The 25799-nt window shown below is 45.8% G+C and overlaps 1 protein-coding gene across 2 annotated transcripts in view; it reads left to right on the top strand.

The window, feature by feature from the left end:
* Positions 1-25799, top strand: part of LOC123756101 (uncharacterized) — a 238833-nt gene that overhangs the window by 56851 nt on the left and 156183 nt on the right. Inside the window, exon 1 of one of the 2 annotated variants that reach the window (XM_069336549.1) lies at positions 13472-13620. The exons of the other annotated variant lie outside the window; for it this stretch is intronic. The gene's annotated coding sequence lies outside the window, so the exon portion shown is untranslated. Of the gene's footprint in view, positions 1-13471; positions 13621-25799 lie in introns of those variants that run through there. 2 annotated transcript variants of the gene reach the window in all.

The following is a 25799-nucleotide window of genomic DNA, read 5'->3' as shown; positions in this document are numbered from 1 at the left end:
TGTCAGTAAGGTAAGACTTAAGGTATTGTAGGGAGTGTCCTCTGACTCCATAATGATGTAATTTAAGAAGAAGGTTTTGGTGGTTGACAGTATCAAAAGCCTTACGCAGGTCCACAAGTAACCCAACAGGGAACTCATTTTTATTAAGAGTTGTATGTATCAAGTTAATCATACTAATAAGTGCATCGTTAGTGCTTTTATTGGGTCTGAAGCCATATTGGCAAGAGCTAAGTATATTGTGTTTGGCTAGATATGAGAAAAGCTGCTTGTAGATTAGCTTTTCAAATATTTTTGACAATGTTGGCAGAATTGAGATAAGTCTGTAATTGTTGACATCAGTGAGATCATTTTTAGAATATCCGGAAAGGTTTGGAGTTCAAGTGATTTGTTGAAGAGCAATGCAATTACAGGAGCTAGAAATCTGGAAGCTTTTTTGTAAATTACAGATGGTATCTCATCAAGGGCACTTGACTTAGTTTTAAGGGAAAGTATTACCTCATTAACATCAGAGGAAGTAGCGGGAGTTAAGTACAAAGACCCTGGATAGTTACCTGTGAGGTAGTCTTTAATATTGGTGAGTGAGGATGGAATATCATGAGCAAGGGATGTTCCAATGGAGGAGAAGAAGAATCTATTGAATTCAATACCATTTTTTTTTTTATTATTATTATTTTCTACCACAGACGTGGCCACACATTTACAATGCTAACCAGCATATATACATTTTCTTCTGTCCTCCATGGACAGGGTTAGAGACGTGTTAAACATACAGTTCAAGGGTTTATTGAACACTCAACCACAGAAAGTGATTCGGTGCTTTTAAAATGCTAAGCTAACCTACATACGTAAATACATAGATACACAGATTTACGTATGACCTACATAAAGTGTTAGATGTGTCTTTTACATAGTGTCATTAATGTACATTCACAAAGGTGAAATGTAATTCTGATCAGCTTCCATATATACTTTATACCCATACATATACATACACACACACACACACACACATACATATATACACACACACACATGCATTCACATACATTTGTCTCATTTACTCTGACAGGGTGAGGTAGCTGATAAAGAAACTATTGTGCAATTAAGCACTTAATCACTGAAGGTGATGAAGGTGCTTTTACAAGCTCAGGTTATATAGTTACATCATATATATACATTGCATGATTGATATATTATATGGTCAATCTTGGATACAAGTCCAATATATCATCAAGTGTTCCAGTACTCATATAGTAACTACAGAGTTCAGCATACCTTAGCCCAGGAGGGCGAAAGTCAGTCAGTATGGGACATTCTACAATATAATGTTCAAGAGAGTGCATGTTTTCTCTTTCACAAAGTTGACACATTGTGTACTCGACATTTGGGTTTTGAGAAAGCTGCCAGATACGTCTATATCCCAGGCGTATTCTGGCCACTATAACATCACATTGCCGGGTTCTTGTTCTATTAGTCCCATATGTGAATGTCTCCTCACGATATCTATCATAATATTTAATGCTACAACTTTCAGGTCTTTGAGAATTTGTTAGGTCGGTGAGATTTTCATTAGATATTTGTTTAAGTATTCTCTTTGTCACTGCTAATGAAACACCCATATCAATTTCTACCACTGGTTTTCTGCAGGCTGACTTAGCAAGCATATCAACAGTGTCATGCCTTGAGATGCCAACATGTGTTGGTATCTATAGGAATTTAATCTCAAATCTGTTTTCTTTGGCAGCTAAAACATTCATTCGAATATCACTGACTATTTTCTGGGTGTCACTACTATGTGCGTTCAATGCCAGGAGTGCACTCTGCGAGTCACAGTATATAAGTCCACTGCCTTTGTCTTTTAAAAATTCAGTGGCAAGGTATATGCCTGCAAGTTCGGTTTGAGTTGTACTTGCCCAGTCATTGACGCGCTTCATTGCTGTATGTACGAGAGAAGATTGTTTAAATATATTGCATGCACATCCGGTACATCGTCCACCTTCTTCTACAGAGCTGTCGGTATAGCACTGATACACATCGTTACCCATACTCTGAGTACTTTCAGTGATGCTTTTCAGTGTTAACTGTTTTAATAATGTAGTGTGCACACTATCTTTCTTGGGCGCATTTACAAAATCAACTGATAGATCCCAGTTATCCCATGGAGTAATTGGCTGATTAATCATTAGTTGAGTTGGGTACATATTTAATATTTTGATGGAGTTGGCTACCTTGTAGAACCAATATACATAATCAGATTTCGATCTAGATCTAGACAACACATGAAGTTTCAAGCTAAACTTTCTAATATGCTGCACTCACCTGAGGTCTATAGAAGAAAAACGAATTCAATAGCATTGTTAGCGGCTAAAAGCAGACCATCGTCATTGGATAGGTGTATTGGAAAAATATGGACGCTTATTATTTTACAAAAATGCTGTGACTAGAAGAGAAATTTTAAAGGTAGATATAAACAGAAAGACATTTCGCAACAATTAATTCCTTAATTAAGTAAAAATATAAGAATAATTATTTATTTCCGTTTTTTTAACAATAACTTTGACGGAATATTATGAAGTTGGCAGATAATGTTGTATATATTTATTTCTAGTAGTAGTATACTATAGTACTCAGTGTTATAGTAGAATGGTGGCAGATAATGTTGTATATCGTAGTATACTATAGTTCCCAATATTATAGCAGTATACAGGAAGACCCCAGACATGTATGGACGAGCCAGTAAGGTCAGCAGACAGCGTTACCCCTGCCAGGCGTAGCCTCGGCTATATCTACCCCCCCTGCCAGGCGTAGGCTCGGCTACATCTACCCCCTGCCAGGCGTAGGCTCGGCTACATCTACCCCCCTGCCAGGCGTAGGCTCGGCTACATCTACCCCCTGCCAGGCGTAGGCTCGGCTACATCTACCCCCCTGCCAGGCGTAGGCTCGGCTACATCTACCCCATGCCAGGCGTAGGCTCGGCTACATCTACCCCCCTGCCAGGCGTAGGCTCGGCTACATCTTCCCCATGCCAGGCGTAGGCTCGGCTACATCTACCCCCTGCCAGGCGTAGTCTCGGCTACATCTACCCCCTGCCAGGCGTAGGCTCGGCTACATCTACCCCCTGCCAGGCGTAGGCTCGGCTACATCTTCCCCCTGCCAGGCGTAGGCTCGGCTACATCTACCCCCCTGCCAGGCGTAGGCTCGGCTACATCTACCCCCTGCCAGGCGTAGGCTCGGCTACATCTACCCCCTGCCAGGCGTAGGCTCGGCTACATCTACCCCCTGCCAGGCGTAGGCTCGGCTACATCTACCCCCTGCCAGGCGTAGGCTTGGCTACATCTACCCCCTGCCAGGCGTAGGCTCGGCTACATCTACCCCCTGCCAGGCGTAGGCTCGGCTACATCTACCCCCTGCCAGGCATAGGCTCGGCTACATCTACCCACTGCCAGGCGTAGGCTCGGCTACATCTACCCCCTGCCAGGCGTAGGCTCGGCTACATCTACCCCCCTGCCAGGCGTAGCCTCGGCTACATCTACCCCCTGCCAGGCGTAGCCTCGGCTACATCTACCCCCTGCCAGGCGTAGGCTCGGCTACATCTACCCCCTGCCAGGCGTAGCCTCGGCTACATCTACCCCCCTGTCAGGCGTAGCCTCGGCTACATCTACCCCCTGCCAGGCGTAGCCTCGGCTACATCTACCCCCTGCCAGGCGTAGCCTCGGCTACATCTACCCCCCTGTCAGGCGTAGCCTCGGCTACATCTACCCCCTGCCAGGCGTAGGCTCGGCTACATCTACCCCCTGCCAGGCATAGGCTCGGCTACATCTACCCACTGCCAGGCGTAGGCTCGGCTACATCTACCCCCCTGCCAGGCGTAGGCTCGGCTACATCTACCCCATGCCAGGCGTAGGCTCGGCTACATCTACCCCCCTGCCAGGCGTAGGCTCGGCTACATCTTCCCCATGCCAGGCGTAGGCTCGGCTACATCTACCCCCTGCCAGGCGTAGTCTCGGCTACATCTACCCCCTGCCAGGCGTAGGCTCGGCTACATCTACCCCCTGCCAGGCGTAGGCTCGGCTACATCTTCCCCCTGCCAGGCGTAGGCTCGGCTACATCTACCCCCCTGCCAGGCGTAGGCTCGGCTACATCTACCCCCTGCCAGGCGTAGGCTCGGCTACATCTACCCCCTGCCAGGCGTAGGCTCGGCTACATCTACCCCCTGCCAGGCGTAGGCTCGGCTACATCTACCCCCTGCCAGGCGTAGGCTCGGCTACATCTACCCCCTGCCAGGCGTAGGCTCGGCTACATCTACCCCCTGCCAGGCGTAGGCTCGGCTACATCTACCCCCTGCCAGGCGTAGGCTCGGCTACATCTACCCCCTGCCAGGCGTAGGCTCGGCTACATCTACCCCCTGCCAGGCATAGGCTCGGCTACATCTACCCACTGCCAGGCGTAGGCTCGGCTACATCTACCCCCTGCCAGGCGTAGGCTCGGCTACATCTACCCCCCTGCCAGGCGTAGCCTCGGCTACATCTACCCCCTGCCAGGCGTAGCCTCGGCTACATCTACCCCCTGCCAGGCGTAGGCTCGGCTACATCTACCCCCTGCCAGGCGTAGCCTCGGCTACATCTACCCCCCTGTCAGGCGTAGCCTCGGCTACATCTACCCCCTGCCAGGCGTAGCCTCGGCTACATCTACCCCTTGCCAGGCGTAGCCTCGGCTACATCTACCCCCCTGTCAGGCGTAGCCTCGGCTACATCTACCCCCTGCCAGGCGTAGGCTCGGCTACATCTACCCCCTGCCAGGCATAGGCTCGGCTACATCTACCCACTGCCAGGCGTAGGCTCGGCTACATCTACCCCCTGCCAGGCGTAGCCTCGGCTACATCTACCCCCTGCCAGGCGTAGGCTCGGCTACATCTACCCCCTGTCAGGCGTAGGCTCGGCTACATCTACCCCCCTGCCAGGCGTAGCCTCGGCTACATCTACCCCCTGCCAGGCGTAGCCTCGGCTACATCTACCCCCCTGTCAGGCGTAGCCTCGGCTACATCTACCCCCTGCCAGGCGTAGCCTCGGCTACATCTACCCCTTGCCAGGCGTAGCCTCGGCTACATCTACCCCCCTGTCAGGCGTAGCCTCGGCTACATCTACCCCCTGCCAGGCGTAGGCTCGGCTACATCTACCCCCTGCCAGGCATAGGCTCGGCTACATCTACCCACTGCCAGGCGTAGGCTCGGCTACATCTACCCCCTGCCAGGCGTAGCCTCGGCTACATCTACCCCCTGCCAGGCGTAGGCTCGGCTACATCTACCCCCTGTCAGGCGTAGGCTCGGCTACATCTACCCCCCTGCCAGGCGTAGCCTCGGCTACATCTACCCCCTGCCAGGCGTAGCCTCGGCTACATCTACCCCCTGCCAGGCGTAGGCTCGGCTACATCTACCCCCTGCCAGGCGTAGCCTCGGCTACATCTACCCCCTGCCAGGCGTAGGCTCGGCTACATCTACCCCCTGCCAGGCGTAGGCTCGGCTACATCTACCCCCTGTCAGGCGTAGCCTCGGCTACATCTACCCCCTGCCAGGCGTAGCCTCGGCTACATCTACCCCCTGCCAGGCGTAGGCTCGGCTACATCTACCCCCTGCCAGGCGTAGGCTCGGCTACATCTACCCCCTGTCAGGCGTAGCCTCGGCTACATCTACCCCCTGCCAGGCGTAGGCTCGGCTACATCTACCCCCTGCCAGGCGTAGGCTCGGCTACATCTACCCCCTGTCAGGCGTAGCCTCGGCTACATCTACCCCCTGCCAGGCGTAGGCTCGGCTACATCTACCCCCTGCCAGGCGTAGGCTCGGCTACATCTACCTCTACTGGCAGTTAACACCACACATGTAAGCCGTCAGCAGAATTCTTCGCATATCTTACGCCACTACGTAACTGAATGTAAAAATAAAATCAAAGAATTTAGTCTCAACTCTCATCAGTAATGCTCAAGAAATGTGAAATATTTACCCGGCATGACACATTACTCAAAATTTTGGCCGTGTCCCAAGTTAATCGTAAGGTTGCGAAATTGTTTAATAAGCTTAGGAACACATATATAGCAGTGTGTTGCTAACCTATTTTATATGAGGGATTTTTTTTTTTTATTTATTATTTATTTTTTTTTTATTATTATTTTCTACCACAGACGTGGCCAGACATTTACAATGCTAACCAGCATATATACATTTTCTTCTGTCCTCCATGGACAGGGTTAGAGAAGTGTTAAACATGTAGTTCAAGGGTTTATTGAACACTCAACCACAGAAGGTGATTCGGTGCTTTTAAAATGCTAAGCTAACCTACATACGTAAATACATAGATACACAGATTTACGTATGCCCTACATAAAGTGTTAGATGTGTCTTTTACATAGTGTCATTAATGTACATTCACAAAGGTGAAATGTAATTCTGATCAGCTTTCATATATACTTTATACCCATACATATACATACACACACACACACACACACACATACATATATACACACACACACATGCATTCACATACATTTGTCTCATTTACTCTGACAGGGTGAGGTAGCTGATAAAGAAACTATTGTGCAATTAAGCACTTAATCACTGAAGGTGATGAAGGTGCTTTTACAAGCTCAGGTTATATAGTTACATCATATATATACATTGCATGATTGATATATTATATGGTCAATCTTGGATACAAGTCCAATATATCATCAAGTGTTCCAGTACTCATATAGTAATTACACAGTTCAGCATACCTTAGCCCAGGAGGGCGAAAGTCAGTCAGTATGGGACATTCTACAATATAATGTTCAAGAGAGTGCATGTTTTCTCTTTCACAAAGTTGACACATTGTGTACTCGACATTTGGGTTTTGAGAAAGCTGCCAGATACGTCTATATCCCAGGCGTATTCTGGCCACTATAACATCACATTGCCGGGTTCTTGTTCTATTAGTCCCATATGTGAATGTCTCCTCACGATATCTATCATAATATTTAATGCTACAACTTTCAGGTCTTTGAGAATTTGTTAGGTCGGTGAGATTTTCATTAGATATTTGTTTAAGTATTCTCTTTGTCACTGCTAATGAAACACCCATATCAATTTCTACCACTGGTTTTCTGCAGGCTGACTTAGCAAGCATATCAACAGTGTCATGCCTTGAGATGCCAACATGTGTTGGTATCTATAGGAATTTAATCTCAAATCTGTTTTCTTTGGCAGCTAAAACATTCATTCGAATATCACTGACTATTTTCTGGGTGTCACTACTATGTGCGTTCAATGCCAGGAGTGCACTCTGCGAGTCACAGTATATAAGTCCACTGCCTTTGTCTTTTAAAAATTCAGTGGCAAGGTATATGCCTGCAAGTTCGGTTTGAGTTGTACTTGCCCAGTCATTGACGCGCTTCATTGCTGTATGTACGAGAGAAGATTGTTTAAATATATTGCATGCACATCCGGTACATCGTCCACCTTCTTCTACAGAGCTGTCGGTATAGCACTGATACACATCGTTACCCATACTCTGAGTACTTTCAGTGATGCTTTTCAGTGTTAACTGTTTTAATAATGTAGTGTGCACACTATCTTTCTTGGGCGCATTTACAAAATCAACTGATAGATCCCAGTTATCCCATGGAGTAATTGGCTGATTAATCATTAGTTGAGTTGGGTACATATTTAATATTTTGATGGAGTTGGCTACCTTGTAGAACCAATATACATAATCAGATTTCGATCTAGATCTAGACAACACATGAAGTTTCAAGCTAAACTTTCTAATATGCTGCACTCACCTGAGGTCTATAGAAGAAAAACGAATTCAATAGCATTGTTAGCGGCTAAAAGCAGACCATCGTCATTGGATAGGTGTATTGGAAAAATATGGACGCTTATTATTTTACAAAAATGCTGTGACTAGAAGAGAAATTTTAAAGGTAGATATAAACAGAAAGACATTTCGCAACAATTAATTCCTTAATTAAGTAAAAATATAAGAATAATTATTTATTTCCGTTTTTTTAACAATAACTTTGACGGAATATTATGAAGTTGGCAGATAATGTTGTATATATTTATTTCTAGTAGTAGTATACTATAGTACTCAGTGTTATAGTAGAATGGTGGCAGATAATGTTGTATATCGTAGTATACTATAGTTCCCAATATTATAGCAGTATACAGGAAGACCCCAGACATGTATGGACGAGCCAGTAAGGTCAGCAGACAGCGTTACCCCTGCCAGGCGTAGCCTCGGCTATATCTACCCCCCCTGCCAGGCGTAGGCTCGGCTACATCTACCCCCCTGCCAGGCGTAGGCTCGGCTACATCTACCCCCTGCCAGGCGTAGGCTCGGCTACATCTACCCCCCTGCCAGGCGTAGGCTCGGCTACATCTACCCCATGCCAGGCGTAGGCTCGGCTACATCTACCCCCCTGCCAGGCGTAGGCTCGGCTACATCTTCCCCATGCCAGGCGTAGGCTCGGCTACATCTACCCCCTGCCAGGCGTAGTCTCGGCTACATCTACCCCCTGCCAGGCGTAGGCTCGGCTACATCTACCCCCTGCCAGGCGTAGGCTCGGCTACATCTTCCCCCTGCCAGGCGTAGGCTCGGCTACATCTACCCCCCTGCCAGGCGTAGGCTCGGCTACATCTACCCCCTGCCAGGCGTAGGCTCGGCTACATCTACCCCCTGCCAGGCGTAGGCTCGGCTACATCTACCCCCTGCCAGGCGTAGGCTCGGCTACATCTACCCCCTGCCAGGCGTAGGCTCGGCTACATCTACCCCCTGCCAGGCGTAGGCTCGGCTACATCTACCCCCTGCCAGGCGTAGGCTCGGCTACATCTACCCCCTGCCAGGCATAGGCTCGGCTACATCTACCCACTGCCAGGCGTAGGCTCGGCTACATCTACCCCCTGCCAGGCGTAGGCTCGGCTACATCTACCCCCTGCCAGGCGTAGCCTCGGCTACATCTACCCCCTGCCAGGCGTAGCCTCGGCTACATCTACCCCCTGCCAGGCGTAGGCTCGGCTACATCTACCCCCTGCCAGGCGTAGCCTCGGCTACATCTACCCCCCTGTCAGGCGTAGCCTCGGCTACATCTACCCCCTGCCAGGCGTAGCCTCGGCTACATCTACCCCCTGCCAGGCGTAGCCTCGGCTACATCTACCCCCCTGTCAGGCGTAGCCTCGGCTACATCTACCCCCTGCCAGGCGTAGGCTCGGCTACATCTACCCCCTGCCAGGCATAGGCTCGGCTACATCTACCCACTGCCAGGCGTAGGCTCGGCTACATCTACCCCCTGCCAGGCGTAGCCTCGGCTACATCTACCCCCTGCCAGGCGTAGGCTCGGCTACATCTACCCCCTGTCAGGCGTAGGCTCGGCTACATCTACCCCCCTGCCAGGCGTAGCCTCGGCTACATCTACCCCCTGCCAGGCGTAGCCTCGGCTACATCTACCCCCTGCCAGGCGTAGGCTCGGCTACATCTACCCCCTGCCAGGCGTAGGCTCGGCTACATCTACCCCCTGTCAGGCGTAGCCTCGGCTACATCTACCCCCTGCCAGGCGTAGCCTCGGCTACATCTACCCCCTGCCAGGCGTAGGCTCGGCTACATCTACCCCCTGCCAGGCGTAGGCTCGGCTACATCTACCCCCTGTCAGGCGTAGCCTCGGCTACATCTACCCCCTGCCAGGCGTAGGCTCGGCTACATCTACCCCCTGCCAGGCGTAGGCTCGGCTACATCTACCCCCTGTCAGGCGTAGCCTCGGCTACATCTACCCCCTGCCAGGCGTAGGCTCGGCTACATCTACCCCCTGCCAGGCGTAGGCTCGGCTACATCTACCTCTACTGGCAGTTAACACCACACATGTAAGCCGTCAGCAGAGTTCTTCGCATATCTTACGCCACTACGTAACTGAATGTAAAAATAAAATCAAAGAATTTAGTCTCAACTCTCATCAGTAATGCTCAAGAAATGTGAAATATTTACCCGGCATGACACATTACTCAAAATTTTGGCCGTGTCCCAAGTTAATCGTAAGGTTGCGAAATTGTTTAATAAGCTTAGGAACACATATATAGCAGTGTGTTGCTAACCTATTTTATATGAGGGATTTTTTTTTATTTATTTATTTATTTATTTATTTTTTTTATTATTATTTTCTACCACAGACGTGGCCACACATTTACAATGCTAACCAGCATATATACATTTTCTTCTGTCCTCCATGGACAGGGTTAGAGAAGTGTTAAACATGTAGTTCAAGGGTTTATTGAACACTCAACCACAGAAGGTGATTCGGTGCTTTTAAAATGCTAAGCTAACCTACATACGTAAATACATAGATACACAGATTTACGTATGCCCTACATAAAGTGTTAGATGTGTCTTTTACATAGTGTCATTAATGTACATTCACAAAGGTGAAATGTAATTCTGATCAGCTTTCATATATACTTTATACCCATACATATACATACACACACACATATACATACATATATACACACACACACATATACATACATATATACTCACACACACATATACATCCATATATACACACACACACATGCATTCACATACATTTGTCTCATTTACTCTGACAGGGTGAGGTAGCTGATAAAGAAACTAGTGTGCAATTAAGCACTTAATCACTGAAGGTGATGAAGGTGCTTTTACAAGCTCAGGTTATATAGTTACATCACATACATACATTGTATGATTGATACATTACATGGTCAATCTTGGATACAAGTCCAATATATCATCAAGTGTTCCAGTACTCATATAGTAACTACAGAGTTCAGCATACCTTAGCCCAGGAGGGCGAAAGTCAGTCAGTATGGGACATTCTACAATATAATGTTCAAGAGAGTGCATGTTTTCTCTTTCACAAAGTTGACACATTGTGTACTCGACATTTGGGTTTTGAGAAAGCTGCCAGATACGTCTATATCCCAGGCGTATTCTGGCCACTATAACATCACATTGCCGGGTTCTTGTTCTATTAGTCCCATATGTGAATGTCTCCTCACGATATCTATCATAATATTTAATGCTACAACTTTCAGGTCTTTGAGAATTTGTTAGGTCGGTGAGATTTTCATTAGATATTTGTTTAAGTATTCTCTTTGTCACTGCTAATGAAACACCCATATCAATTTCTACCACTGGTTTTCTGCAGGCTGACTTAGCAAGCATATCAACAGTGTCATGCCTTGAGATGCCAACATGTGATGGTATCCATAGGAATTTAATCTCAAATCTGTTTTCTTTGGCAGCTAAAACATTCATTCGAATATCACTGACTATTTTCTGGGTGTCACTACTATGTGCGTTCAATGCCAGGAGTGCACTCTGCGAGTCACAGTATAAAAGTCCACTGCCTTTGTCTTTTAAAAATTCAGTGGCAAGGTATATGCCTGCAAGTTCGGTTTGAGTTGTACTTGCCCAGTCATTGACGCGCTTCATTGCTGTATGTACGAGAGAAGACTGTTCAAATATGTTTCATGCACATCCGGTACATCGTCCACCTTCTTCTACAGAGCCGTCGGTATAGCACTGATACACATCGTTACCCATACTCTGAGTACTTTCAGTTATGCTTTTCAGTGTTAACTGTTTTAATAATATAGTGTGCACACTATCTTTCTTGGGCGTATTTACAAAATCAACTGATAGATCCCAGTTATCCCATGGAGTAATTGGCTGATTAATCATTAGTTGAGTTGGGTACATATTTAATATTTTGATGGAGTTGGCTACCTTGTAGAACCAATATACATAATCAGATTTCGTTCTTCTTCTATAGACCTCACGTGAGTGCAGCATATTAGAAAGTTTAGCTTGAAACTTCATGTGTTGTCTATATCTACTCAATGCCTTTACGCCGAAAACTGTGTTAATAGACAAAATTCTCTCACTTATGGTAGGTAATTTAAACTCTGCTCTCATATTAACTATTCTCGTGGACTTTGGAGCCCCAAGGATGAGACGCATAGCTTCATTTTGCAAGGTTTTAAGAGATTTCAGCTCTTTGTCAGTATACAGTGTGAGATGTAGAGCATCGTAGTCAATCACAGAGCGTATAAATGATACATAAAACATTCTAGCAAGTCTCACGTTAAGTCCATGATTGACACCAACAAGGACCCGCGAGGATCAAGATCAAGCTATCAGTCTATTTAATATCTCCATCTTACAGGATGGTTAGTCATACCTGGAATCAGTAAATATGAGACACAAGACTAGGCTACAAGCCTGCACTAGCAAACTGCCCTAAAGTTCTACTGCTTGTAATTCTCTTATACATCGTTGTCTTATGATTATGTAAAAATAAGTGTTTGTAAATAAATGTTTATTCAGGTAAAGTACATACATACAAGAGGTTATACAAAAATTGATAGATTTATAGATAGAGCTAGTACATGCAATGCCTAAAGCCACTATTACGCAAAGCGTTTCGGGCAGAAACTTTAACAATATTTTAAATATAATTCTGCAGTTAGATCAGTGCCTTTGTAACTTGTTCATAAACTTGATATATTAAAACAATAACTAGCACACAACAAATTCTGAGTGCAATGTTTCCGCCGCCTCCCACAGGATATGTCTGAGGCCTGAAATAAACTAATTGAACTACTTATATTTGAGTGTTATATTAATGTATGATGAACTGTGACTGGTACAAATGTTAGGCTACACGGCTTCCTTTGACAGGAGCTGCTGTACACTTGTGGTGCTCTCCAAGCTGTCCCCTCCTACACCACTATCAGGACGCCGCTTTAAGCTCCTGATGGTGTCCAGGGCCTGCCCTGGCAGCCACTTCCCCGGGTTTTATATAGCCTGGTGACGCTCCCGCAGCCCCTCTTGACCACCATCATTCACTCTTTATTTCTGACGCTCCTCGCCAGATGTGAGCTAGGAGACTCCTAACACACCTCCAGTTATAACAAGAAACACTCACTTGCCACTGACAAGAAAGAGCTAAGCCAGTATGGTTGTACAGCAATGAATAATATAGTTAATAATAAAGTTGTTTATAGTTGAGTCATTGATTGTTATAGAGCGTGAGGCGGGTAGCACACAGCACCAAGCTGCTACTGCTTGATTACTACGCCATCTACGCCCTGTGCAACACCCTACCACTACAATGTATTAGTCGTCATGTCATAGTTTAGTAGTAAAAGTCCTTCAGAAGGCACTAGCGACGACAATTACAATAATTATCATCGCGAGGCGCTGGTGATGAGCGCGCCGGACGAGCAGCGAGAAGTAAACACAATATGGCAACTAGTTTTGGGGGGATGTCCCTCGACATGTTTGTTATTTAACTGTTGTGAGTAGCTCCTGCAGCGGCAGGGGTCACTTGGGCGCGTCCCCGGCCCACCTACAGGCACTCCAGGAGGCGTCAGGTAGTGTGAGGTAGGTGAGGAGGAGGAGGAGGAGGAGGTAGAGGTGTGTGAGGATGTGAGGAGAGAGTGAGAACACGGGTGGTGGTGGTGGTGGGGGTTCCCTGCTGGCAGCCTCACACTGGGACACTCTGCCACTGGCGACGGCGCTCTCCACCCCTCGTCTGCTGCTGCTGCCCCGCCTGCAGGTACGTCCTCGCCTCTCCTGGCTCACAACACACCACCACTGGACTGTTAGGCCACACCAGGTGTAAGTGACAGGCTACACCAGGTGTGAGTGGCAGGCTACACCAGGTGTGAGTGGCTGGCTACACCAGGTGTGAGTGGCTGGCTACACCAGGTGTGAGTGGCTGGCTACACCAGGTGTGAGTGGCTGGCTACACCAGGTGTGAGTGACAGGCTACACCAGGTGTGAGTGGCTGGCTACACCAGGTGTGAGTGGCTGGCTACACCAGGTGTGAGTGGCTGGCTACACCAGGTGTGAGTGGCAGGCTACACCAGGTGTGAGTGGCTGGCTACACCAGGTGTGAGTGGCTGGCTACACCAGGTGAGAGTGACAGGCTACACTAGGTGTGAGTGACAGGCTACACCAGGTGTGAGTGGCTGGCTACACCAGGTGTGAGTGACAGGCCACACCAGGTGTGAGTGGCTGGCTACACCAGGTGTGAGTGGCTGGCTACACCAGGTGTGAGTGGCAGGCTACACCAGGTGTGAGTGACAGGCTACACCAAGTGTGAGTGACAGGCTACACCAGGTGTGAGTGACAGGCTACACCAAGTGTAGTGTAAGTGGCTGGCTACACCAGGTGTGAGTGGCTGGCTACACCAGGTGTGAGTGGCTGGCTACACCAGGTGTGAGTGACAGGCTACACCAGGTGTGAGTGGCTGGCTACACCAGGTGTGAGTGGCTGGCTACACCAGGTGTGAGTGACAGGCTACACCAGGTGTGAGTGACAGGCTACACCAGGTGTGAGTGACAGGCTAAACCAAGTGTAGTGTAAGTGGCTGGCTACACCAGGTGTGAGTGGCTGGCTACACCAGGTGTGAGTGGCTGGCTACACCAGGTGTGAGTGACAGGCTACACCAAGTGTGAGTGACAGGCTACACCAAGTGTGAGTGACAGGCTACACCAGGTGTGAGTGACAGGCTACACCAGGTGTGAGTGGCTGGCTACACCAGGTGTGAGTGGCTGGCTACACCAGGTGTGAGTGGCTGGCTACACCAGGTGTGAGTGGCTGGCTACACCAGGTGTGAGTGACAGGCTACACCAAGTGTGAGTGACAGGCTACACCAAGTGTGAGTGACAGGCTACACCAAGTGTGAGTGACAGGCTACACCAGGTGTGAGTGGCAGGCTACACCAAGTGTGAGTGGCTGGCTACACCAGGTGTGAGTGGCTGGCTACACCAGGTGTGAGTGACAGGCTACACCAGGTGTGAGTGACAGGCTACACCAGGTGTGAGTGACAGGCTACACCAAGTGTGAGTGGCTGGCTACACCAGGTGTGAGTGACAGGCTACACCAGGTGTGAGTGACAGGCTACACCAGGTGTGAGTGACAGGCTACACCAGGTGTGAGTGACAGGCTACACCAGGTGTCAGTGACAGGCTACACCAAGTGTGAGTGGCTGGCTACACCAGGTGTAAGTGACAGGCTACACCAGGTGTGAGTGACAGGCTACACCAGGTGTGAGTGACAGGCTACACCAGGTGTCAGTGACAGGCTACACCAAGTGTGAGTGGCTGGCTACACCAGGTGTGAGTGACAGGCTACACCAGGTGTGAGTGACAGGCTACACCAAGTGAAATTGAAATTGAAATTGAAATAAGTTTATTGAGGTAAAATACACACCAAGACACAAGACACACCATGTGTGTCTGCCGTGGCACGAGACCACAGACCTATAGTAACATGAAAGTGTTGATCTGCCGTGTAGGCTGGTATTTATATCAGTTCATTAATTGATACCAATGAATGAATTGGTATGAATTCATCATAGCCATACCCGAGTATGATGAAGTATGTTGAGCCAGAGAGTATGAGTGACAGACAAATATGGAAGATGAGGGAAGCAAGGGATGGGGGGGGATAGGGGGTGGGTAAGGGTAAGAAGGGATGGAGGTAACAATAATAATAATAATAATAATAATAATAATAATAATAATAATATTTATTTAGGTAAAGGTACATACATAAAGAGATTTTACAAAGTTTGTTGGCTTTATAGACAGAGCTAGTACATACAATGCCTAAAGCCACTATTACGCAAAGCGTTTCGGGCAGGAAAAAACATTAATGACTAAAGCTTAAAACTAATGGGTAAAAAGAACAAAATGTGTTGAGTACAAATAAAAATAGAGGTAAAAGAGGGGGGAACATTGTTGAAAAAGCAGCACAAATACAATTACAAATTATAACAGAAAATTACATTCAAACAGCGTTGATTTGAAAAACAAGAAAAAACAAAAAACATACATGGGTTGACAATAGAGGGGTAAGGTAGGTTACAGGGAATTTATTAGGTATAGCTTCGTTTTTAACTTAAACTGGTTGAGAGAGGTACAGTCTTTAACATGGTTGGGAAGGTCATTCCACATTCTGGGCCCCTTGATTTGTAGAGCATTTCTGGTTTGATTAAGTCGTACTCTAGGAATATCAAAACTGTATTTATTTCTGGTGTGGTGCTCATGGGTTCTGTTACAACCTTCTATGAAGCTTTTGAGATCAGGATTGGCATTATAGTTTAGCGTCTTATATATGTATAATACACATGAGAGAATGTGCAGTGACTTAATGTCTAACATATTCAGAGATTTGAGTAGGGGTACCGAGTGATGTCTGGGGCCAGAATTGGATATTGTCCTAATAGCAGCTTTGTGTTGAGTAATTAGAGGACGTAAGTTATTTTGGGTAGTAGAGCCCCAAGCACAAATACCATAGTTGAGATATGGATAGATAAGGGAGTAATAGAGAGTCACCAGGGCAGGGCGTGGTACATAATATCTGATCTTAGAAAGAATGCCCACAGTTTTTGAAACTTTTTTTTATATGTTTAGAATGTGTCCCTGGAAATTCAGCTTGTGGTCAATGAGAATGCCAAGGAATTTGCCATCTAATTTGTTACAAATTTGGGTATTGTTTATTTTGAGATTTATTTGATTAGAGGATTTATTGCCAAACAGAATATAGAAAGTTTTGTCAATGTTAAGGGTGAGTTTGTTGGCAGTTAGCCACAGATGGACTTTATTTAGCTCAGTATTTACTGTGGCATTTAGAGCAAGGGGATCAGGACTGGAGTAAATGAAGGTTGTGTCGTCAGCAAATAGAATTGGTTTGAGGTGTTGGGAGGCATTTGGAAGGTCATTAATGTAGATGAGAAAGAGGAGAGGGCCAAGTATGCTGCCCTGGGGAACACCAATATTGATGGGTAGGGTGGGAGAAATTGTATTATTCACAGAAACACATTGGAGCCTGTCAGTAAGGTAGGATTTGAGGTATTGTGGGGAGTGTCTTCTGACACCATAATGATGTAATTTAAGAAGAAGGTTTTGGTGGTTGACAGTATCGAAAGCTTTACGCAGGTCCACAAATAAGCCAACAGGAAACTCATTTTTATAAAGAGCTGTATGAATCGAGTTAAGCATACTAATAAGTGCATCGTTAGTGCTTTTTTTGGGCCTGAAGCCATATTGGCAAGGGCTAAGTATATTGAGTTTGGCTAGATATGAGTAAAGCTGCTTATAGATTAGTTTTTCAAAATTTTTTGACAAGTTTGGCAGGATTGATTTAGATCAGGGGATCAGGACTGATCCCCTGATCTGATGGTCTGTAGTTGTTAACATCTGTGAGATCACCACATTTGTGGACAAGCGTTACTCTCGCTTTTTTAGAATATCTGGAAAGGTTTGGAGTTCAAGTGACTTGTTGAAGAGCAAAGCAATAGCAGGGGCTAAAGATCTGGAGGCTTTTTTGTAAATTAAAGTTGGTATCTCCTCAAGGGCACCAGACTTGGTTTTAAGGGAAAGGATTATCTCATTGACGTCAGTGGAATTAATAGGCTTTAGGTACAGAGACTGTGGATAGTTCCCTGTAAGATAGTCCTTAATGTCAGTACTGGAAGATGGAATATCATTAGCAAGGGATGAACCAATGGAAGAGAAGAACCTATTGAACTCAATAGCAGAATCAGAGGCTGAAAGCTGACCATCGTTATTAGACAGGAGAGTCGGTTTGTTATTTAAAGACTTCTTTGATCCCAATATTTGTGAAATTGTTCTCCAAGTTTGTTTAATGTTGCTCTTTATTTGGGTAAATTTATCTTCGTAGTATTTAGTTTTGGCTCGTCTAATTATCTTAGATAGGAATAATGAGTAATTCTTTGAGAATTCTTTGGAGACAATTCCTAACCTATACTTCTTCTCAAGGTCATGTTTTTTATTAATAGATTTAAGTATTCCCTTTGTAAGCCAGGGATTGTTAAGCCTTTTGGTTGTGACTTGTTTTGTAAGCATAGGACAGTGGGCATTATAAAGGCTAAGAGTTTTTTGAAGAAAAGATTGAACTGCTAGGTTGATGTCCTCTATATTACCTAATTCGGACTCCCAGTTGACATTATCAGTAGCAGTTATAAAATTGTCTATAGCAGTTTCATTGTGTAGTCTAAAACGTATCTCTCTTGACTCAAGAGGTGGTTTGCTAATGTTAGTTAAGAGAAATGTGGGGTAATGGGGATGGGGTGGTAAATCCCATGGGGTGGGGTGGGGTGGGGATGGGGTAACAAAGGATGGGGAGTAAAAAAAGGATGGTAGGGAAAACGAGTAATGGGGGGGGGGGGGAGAACAAGGGATGGAGGTAACAAAGGATTGGGGGAAGGAAACACGGAATAGGGATGGGAACAAGTGATGGGGAGGTAGGAAGGGGTTGGAAACTAAATGATGAATGGGATAGGGAGGGAAACAAAGAATGGGGTGTAAACAAAGCTTGCGATAAAGAAGGATGGGGAGGTGCACAAGGAATGGGGCGGGAAACGAAGTTTTTTTTTTTTTTATTATTATTATTTTCTACCACAGACGTGGCCAGACATTTACAATGCTAACCAGCATATATACATTTTCTTCTGTCCTCCATGGACAGGGTTAGAGAAGTGTTAAACATATAGTTCAGGGGTTTATTGAACACTCAACCACAGAAGGTGATTCGGTGCTTTTAAAATGCTAAGCTAACCTACATACGTAAATACATAGATACACAGATTTACGTATGCCCTACATAAAGTGTTTGATGTGTCTTTTACATAGTGTCATTAATGTACATTCACAAAGGTGAAATGTAATTCTGATCAGCTTCCATATATACTTTATACCCATACATATACATACACACACATATACATACATATATACACACACATGCATTCACATACATTTGTCTCATTTACTCTGACAGGGTGAGATAGCTGATAAAGAAACTAGTGTGCAATTAAGCACTTTATCACAGAACGTGATGAATGTGCTTTTACAAGCTCAGGTTATATAGTTACATCATATATATACATTGTATAATTGATATATTACATGGTCAATCTTGGATACAAGTCCAATATATCATCAAGTGTTCCAGTACTCATATAGTAATTACACAGTTCAGCATACCTTAGCCCAGGAGGGCGAAAGTCAGTCAGTATGGGACATTCTACAATATAATGTTCAAGAGTGCATGTTTTCTCTTTCACAAAGTTGACACATTGTGTACTCGACATTTGCACATTGTGTACTCGACATTTGGGTTTTGAGAAAGCTGCCAGATACGTTTATATCCCAGGCGTATTCTGGCCACTATAACATCACATTGCCGGGTTCTTGTTCTATTAGTCCCATATGTGAATGTCTCCTCACGATATCTATCATAATATTTAATGCTACAACTTTCAGGTCTTTGTGAATTTGTTAGGTCGGTGAGATTTTCATTAGATATTTGTTTAAGTATTCTCTTTGTCACTGCTATTGAAACACCCATATCAATTTCTACCACTGGTTTTCTGCAGGCTGACTTAGCAAGCATATCAACAGTGTCATGCCTTGAGATGCCAACATGTGATTGAAATTGAAATTGAAATTGAAATAAGTTTATTGATGTAAAGTACACACAAAGGGATGAGGTAGCTCAAGCTATTCTCACCCGGTTCAGTACATCGTGTTAATACATACATAGACACACATCACAAACAATAAACATATTACCAAACATTCTGAGAGATAAACATATACATTTCCTCCTTCACAAGTAGTATGGTATCAGAAAATGTGATGGTATCCATAGGAATTTAATTTCAAATCTGTTTTCTTTAGCAGCTAAAACATTCATTCGAATATCACTGACTATTTTCTGGGTGTCACTACTATGTGCGTTCAATGCCAGGAGTGCACTCTGCGAGTCACAGTATATAAGTCCACTGCCTTTGTCTTTTAAAAATTCAGTGGCAAGGTATATGCCTGCAAGTTCGGTTTGAGTTGTACTTGCCCAGTCATTGACGCGCTTCATTGCTGTATGTACGAGAGAAGATTGTTCAAATATGCTACATGCACATCCGGTACATCGTCCACCTTCTTCTACAGAGCCGTCGGTATAGCACTGATAAACATCGTTACCCATACTCTGAGTACTTTCAGTGATGCTTTTCAGTGTTAACTGTTTTAATAATGTAGTGTGCACACTATCTTTCTTGGGCGCATTTACAAAATCAACTGATAGATCCCAGTTATCTCATGGAGTAATTGGCTGATTAATCATTAGTTGAGTTGGGTACATATTTAATATTTTGATGGAGTTGGCTACCTTGTAGAACCAATATACATAATCAGATTTCGTTCTTCTTCTATAGACCTCAGGTGAGTGCAGCATATTAGAAAGTTTAGCTTGAAACTTCATGTGTTGTCTAGATCTACTCAATGCCTTCACGCCGAAAACTGTGCTAATAGACAAAATTCTCTCACTTATGGTAGGTAATTTTAACTCTGCTCTCATGTTAACTATTCTCGTGGACTTTGGAGCCCCAAGGATGAGACGCATAGCTTCATTTTGTAAGGTTTCAAGAGATTTCAGCTCTTTGTCAGTATACAGTGTGAGATGTAGAGCATTGTAGTCAATCACAGAGGGTATAAATGATACATAAAACATTCTAGCAAGTCTCACGTTAAGTCCATGATTGACACCGACAAGGATCCGCAAGGGCTTTAATCTCTCCCAAAATCTCCTCTTGAGAGAAAAAAGGTACCCATGGTCGTTAATGGGGACACCAAGGTATCTGTAAGACCCGCAGTTCTCAAGTGCTCGCCCATCTATATGATAATTGGGTGGTGGAATACCACATGGAATGAGGGCACAAGTTTTCTGTACAGAGATAAGGAGGCCACATTCCTCAGCTCTAGTAGCAAAAGCGTCGAGCAGAACTTGCATTCTAGGCTCGGTGGCAGCCTGTAAACATATATCATCAGCATAACAAATGACAGTGTCTTCATTATTAGTTGGAAGATCTTTAATAAGTTTATGCATCAGAACGTTGAACAACAAGGGGCTGAGGACCCCTCCTTGTGGAGTTCCCAGTTCAAAGTGTTTGTTCTCTGTGCTTTTAACACCATTAAACAAAACATGCTGTTCGATTAGACAAATAGCCCTTTATCCATTTCAGTAATTTTCCTTGTATTCCCAGCTCGGCAAGCTGTTCCAGTATGATTTCTCTGTTTGCTGTATCAAAAGCTGCTGCTAGGTCGATGAAGACTGTTTGAGGGGAAGCGTCAATATGTGCGAAGTACTCAGCAAAACAGTGTTGTGTACTGAGCCCAGGCATAAATCCAAACATTTGAGGTGACAGGTGCCCCTGTATACGATACATGAGTCGGTTAAGAACAATACGTTCAAGCATTCAAGCACTTTACAAACACACGATGTTAGAGATATGGGTCTATAATTATCTGAGTGTGGTTTGGGGATGGGAACAATGACACTCTTTGTCCAAGCATCAGGTAATACTCCTTCACGTAAACTCATTCTGTACAACACTAATAGTGGATTACCTGGTACGTGTGAGACTAATCTCAGTAGACTGTAAGTAATACCATCCTCTCCAGGAGCAGTTGATTTTCCCATCTTTAGTGCATGATTTAATTCCCATTCAGTTACATCATTAAGGTCCGACACGTCGATAGCTGTACAGGCAAGATTGATGGTTCGTTGTCTGTTGGGGCGTGAGTCATTAAGTTTATGCTGTATGTTAACTGGGAGTGAGTCGTAGCTCGATGTTAGTGCCCATTGATCAAGGAGGATGTTTGCTTGTTCTAGTGGGCTGTGGTGCAGCGGTTTGGTTGGGCTGCTTCTAGAGATTTTTCGTATCTTTTCCCAAACTTCAACAAGTGTTGCTTGCTCATTTATACTTTGTAGGAACTCTTCCCAATGTTTATTACGTATAACGTTGCTCATGTCTCTCACCTCTCTATTTGCAACTAGAAATGCATGCAAGTCACCTTGTGCTTTGGTTCGTTTGTACGTGGAACGAGGTGTTGGAAGGTAAACAAGGGGATGGCTGGGATACCAAAAATTAGTTCAACAGCTGATTTTTTACAATATTATTATTTTCTACCACAGACGTGGCCACACATTTACCATGCTTAACCAGCATATATACATTTTCTTCTGTCCTCCATGGACATGGTGAGAGATCTGTTAAACATATAGTTCAGGGATTTATTGAACACTCAACCACAGAAGGTGATTGTATAGTGCTTTTAAAATGCTAATCTAACCTACATACGTAAATACATAGATGCACAGATTTACGTATGCCCTACATAAAGTGTTCGATGTGTCTTTTACATAGTATCATTAATGTGCATTTACGAAGGTGAAATGTAAATCTGATCAGCTTCCACATACACTTTATACACATACATACGCACACATATACATACATATACATATACACATACATACACATATACACACACATAGATACATACACATATATTTATGGCTCTCCTATTCTGAGAGGGTATAAGATAGCTGATAGAGAAACTAGTGTGTTATTAAGCATTTAAGCACTGAAAGTGATTAAGATGCCTTTGCAAGCTCAGGTTATATAGTTACATCACATACATTGTATAAGTGATACACTACATGGTCAATCTTGGATACAAGTCCAATATATCATCAAGTGTTCCAGTACTCATATAGTAACTACAGAGTTCAGCATACCTTAGCCCAGGAGGGCGAAAGTCAGTCAGTATGGGACATTCTACAATATAATGTTCAAGAGAGTGCATGTTTTCTCTTTCACAAAGTTGACACATTGTGTACTCGACATTTGCACATTGTGTACTCGACATTTGGGTTTTGAGAAAGCTGCCAGATACGTCTATATCCCAGGCGTATTCTGGCCACTATAACATCACATTGCCGGGTTCTTGTTCTATTAGTCCCATATGTGAATGTCTCCTCACGATATCTATCATAATATTTAATGCTACAACTTTCAGGTCTTTGTGAATTTGTTAGGTCGGTGAGATTTTCATTAGATATTTGTTTAAGTATTCTCTTTGTCACTGCTAATGAAACACCCATATCAATTTCTACCACTGGTTTTCTGCAGGCTGACTTAGCAAGCATATCAACAGTGTCATGCCTTGAGATGCCAACATGTGATGGTATCCATAGGAATTTAATTTCAAATCTGTTTTCTTTAGCAGCTAAAACATTCATTCGAATATCACTGACTATTTTCTGGGTGTCACTACTATGTGCGTTCAATGCCAGGAGTGCACTCTGCGAGTCACAGTATATAAGTCCACTGCCTTTGTCTTTTAAAAATTCAGTGGCAAGGTATATGCCTGCAAGTTCGGTTTGAGTTGTACTTGCCCAGTCATTGACGCGCTTCATTGCTGTATGTACGAGAGAAGATTGTTCAAATATATTACATGCACATCCGGTACATCGTCCACCTTCTTCTACAGAGCCGTCGGTATAGCACTGATACACATCGTTACCCATACTCTGAGTACTTTCAGTGATGGCAGCTATGAGTTAACTGTTGTAATAATGGAGGAATGGTGTGTCAAACAAGGGACGGGGGGGGACGGGATGGGGTGCGAAACAAGGAATAGGGATGTGAAAGAGGGATGGGGGAAGGAAACAAAGGATGGGAGGGAAATAAGTGCCGAGGGAAGTAAACAATATATGGGTAGTTAAGCAAGAAATGGTGAGGTAAACAAGTGGGGCTTCTAAACAAGGAATTAAGAGGAAAACAATGGATGGGGAGGAGTGGCACCACTCACCTTCACCTGATGGTGAAGGTGAGTGGTGCCACTGGTGGTGAAGATGAGTGGTGCCACTGATGGTGGTGATGGTGAGTGGTGCCACTGGTGGTGATAGTGAGTGGTGCCACTGGTAGTGATGGAGAGTGGTGCCACTGATGGTGGTGATGGTGAGTGGTGCCACTGATGGTGATGGTGAGTGGTGCCACTGATGGTGGTGATGGTGAGTGGTGCCACTGATGGTGGTGAAGATGAGTGGTGCCACTGATGGTGGTGATGGTGAGTGGTGCCACTGATGGTGAGTGGTGCCACTGATGGTGGTGATGGTGAGTGGTGCCACTGGTGGTGATGGTGAGTGGTGCCACTGATGGTGGTGAAGATGAGTGGTGCCACTGATGGTGATGGTGAGTGGTGCCACTGGTGGTGATGGTGAGTGGTGCCACTGGTGGTGATGGTGAGTGGTGCCACTGGTGGTGATGGTGAGTGGTGCCACTGGTGGTGATGGTGAGTGGTGCCACTGGTGGTGATAGTGAGTGGTGCCACTGGTGGTGATGGTGAGTGGTGCCACTGGTGGTGATGGTGAGTGGTGCCACTGGTGGTGATGGTGAGTGGTGCCACTGATGGTGGTGATGGTGAGTGGTGCCACTGGTGGTGATGGTGAGTGGTGCCACTGGTGGTGATGGTGAGTGGTGCCACTGATGGTGGTGATGGTGAGTGGTGCCACTGGTGGTGATGGTGAGTGGTGCCACTGGTGGTGGTGATGGTGAGTGGTGCCACTGATGGTGGTGATGGTGAGTGGTGCCACTGGTGGTGATGGTGAGTGGTGCCACTGGTGGTGATGGTGAGTGGTGCCACTGGTGGTGATGGTGAGGGGTGCCACTGATGGTGGTGATGGTGATTGGTGCCACTGATGGTGGTGATGGTGATTGGTGCCACTGATGGTGATGGTGAGTGGTGCCACTGGTGGTGATGGTGAGTGGTGCCACTGGTGGTGATGGTGAGTGGTGCCACTGGTGGTGCACCCTTCACGGTGGTACAGGTGGTGCACACCTTCACGGTAGTACATGTGGTGCACACCTTCACGGTGGTACAGGTGGTGCACACCTTCACAGTGGTACAGGTGGTACACACCTTCACGGTGGTACAGGTGGTGCACACCTTCACGGTGGTACAGGTGGTACACACCTTCACGGTGGTACAGGTGGTGCACACCTTCACGGTGGTACAGGTGGTGCACACCTTCACGGTGGTACAGGTGATGCACACCTTCACGGTGGTACAGGTGGTGCACACCTTCACGGTGGTACAGGTGGTACACACCTTCACGGTGGTACAGGTGGTGCACACCTTCACGGTGGTACAGGTGGTACACCCTTCACGGTGGTACAGGTGGTGCACACCTTCATTGTGGTACAGGTGGTGCACACCTTCACGGTGGTACAGGTGGTACACCCTTCACAGTGGTACAGGTGGTGCACACCTTCAAGGTGGTACAGGCGGTACACACCTTCACGGTGGTACAAGTGGTGCACACCTTCACGGTGGTACAGGTGGTACACCCTTCACAGTGGTACAGGTGGTGCACACCTTCATGGTGGTACAGGTGGTGCACACCTTCATGGTGGTACAGGTGGTGCACACCTTCATGGTGGTACAGGTGGTGCACACCTTCACGGTGGTACAGGTGGTACACCCTTCACGGTGGTACAGGTGGTACACCCTTCACAGTGGTACAGGTGGTGCACACCTTCATTGTGGTACAGGTGGTGCACACCTTCACGGTGGTACAGGTGGTGCACACCTTCATGGTGGTACAGGTGGTGTACCCTTCATGGTGGTACAGGTGGTGCACACCTTCACGGTGGTACAGGTGGTGCACACCTTCACGGTGGTACAGGTGGTACACCCTTCACAGTGGTACAGGTGGTGCACACCTTCATGGTGGTACAGGTGGTGCACACCTTCACGGTGGTACAGGTGGTGCACACCTTCACGGTGGTACAGGTGGTGTACCCTTCACGGTGGTACAGGTGGTGTACCCTTCACGGTGGTACAGGTGGTGCACACC

This window comes from Procambarus clarkii, chromosome 36 (assembly GCF_040958095.1).
Source record: "Procambarus clarkii isolate CNS0578487 chromosome 36, FALCON_Pclarkii_2.0, whole genome shotgun sequence".
In the NCBI taxonomy this organism is placed as follows: Eukaryota; Metazoa; Arthropoda; class Malacostraca; order Decapoda; family Cambaridae; genus Procambarus; species Procambarus clarkii.
This window is presented reverse-complemented; position numbering and strand designations above follow the sequence as displayed.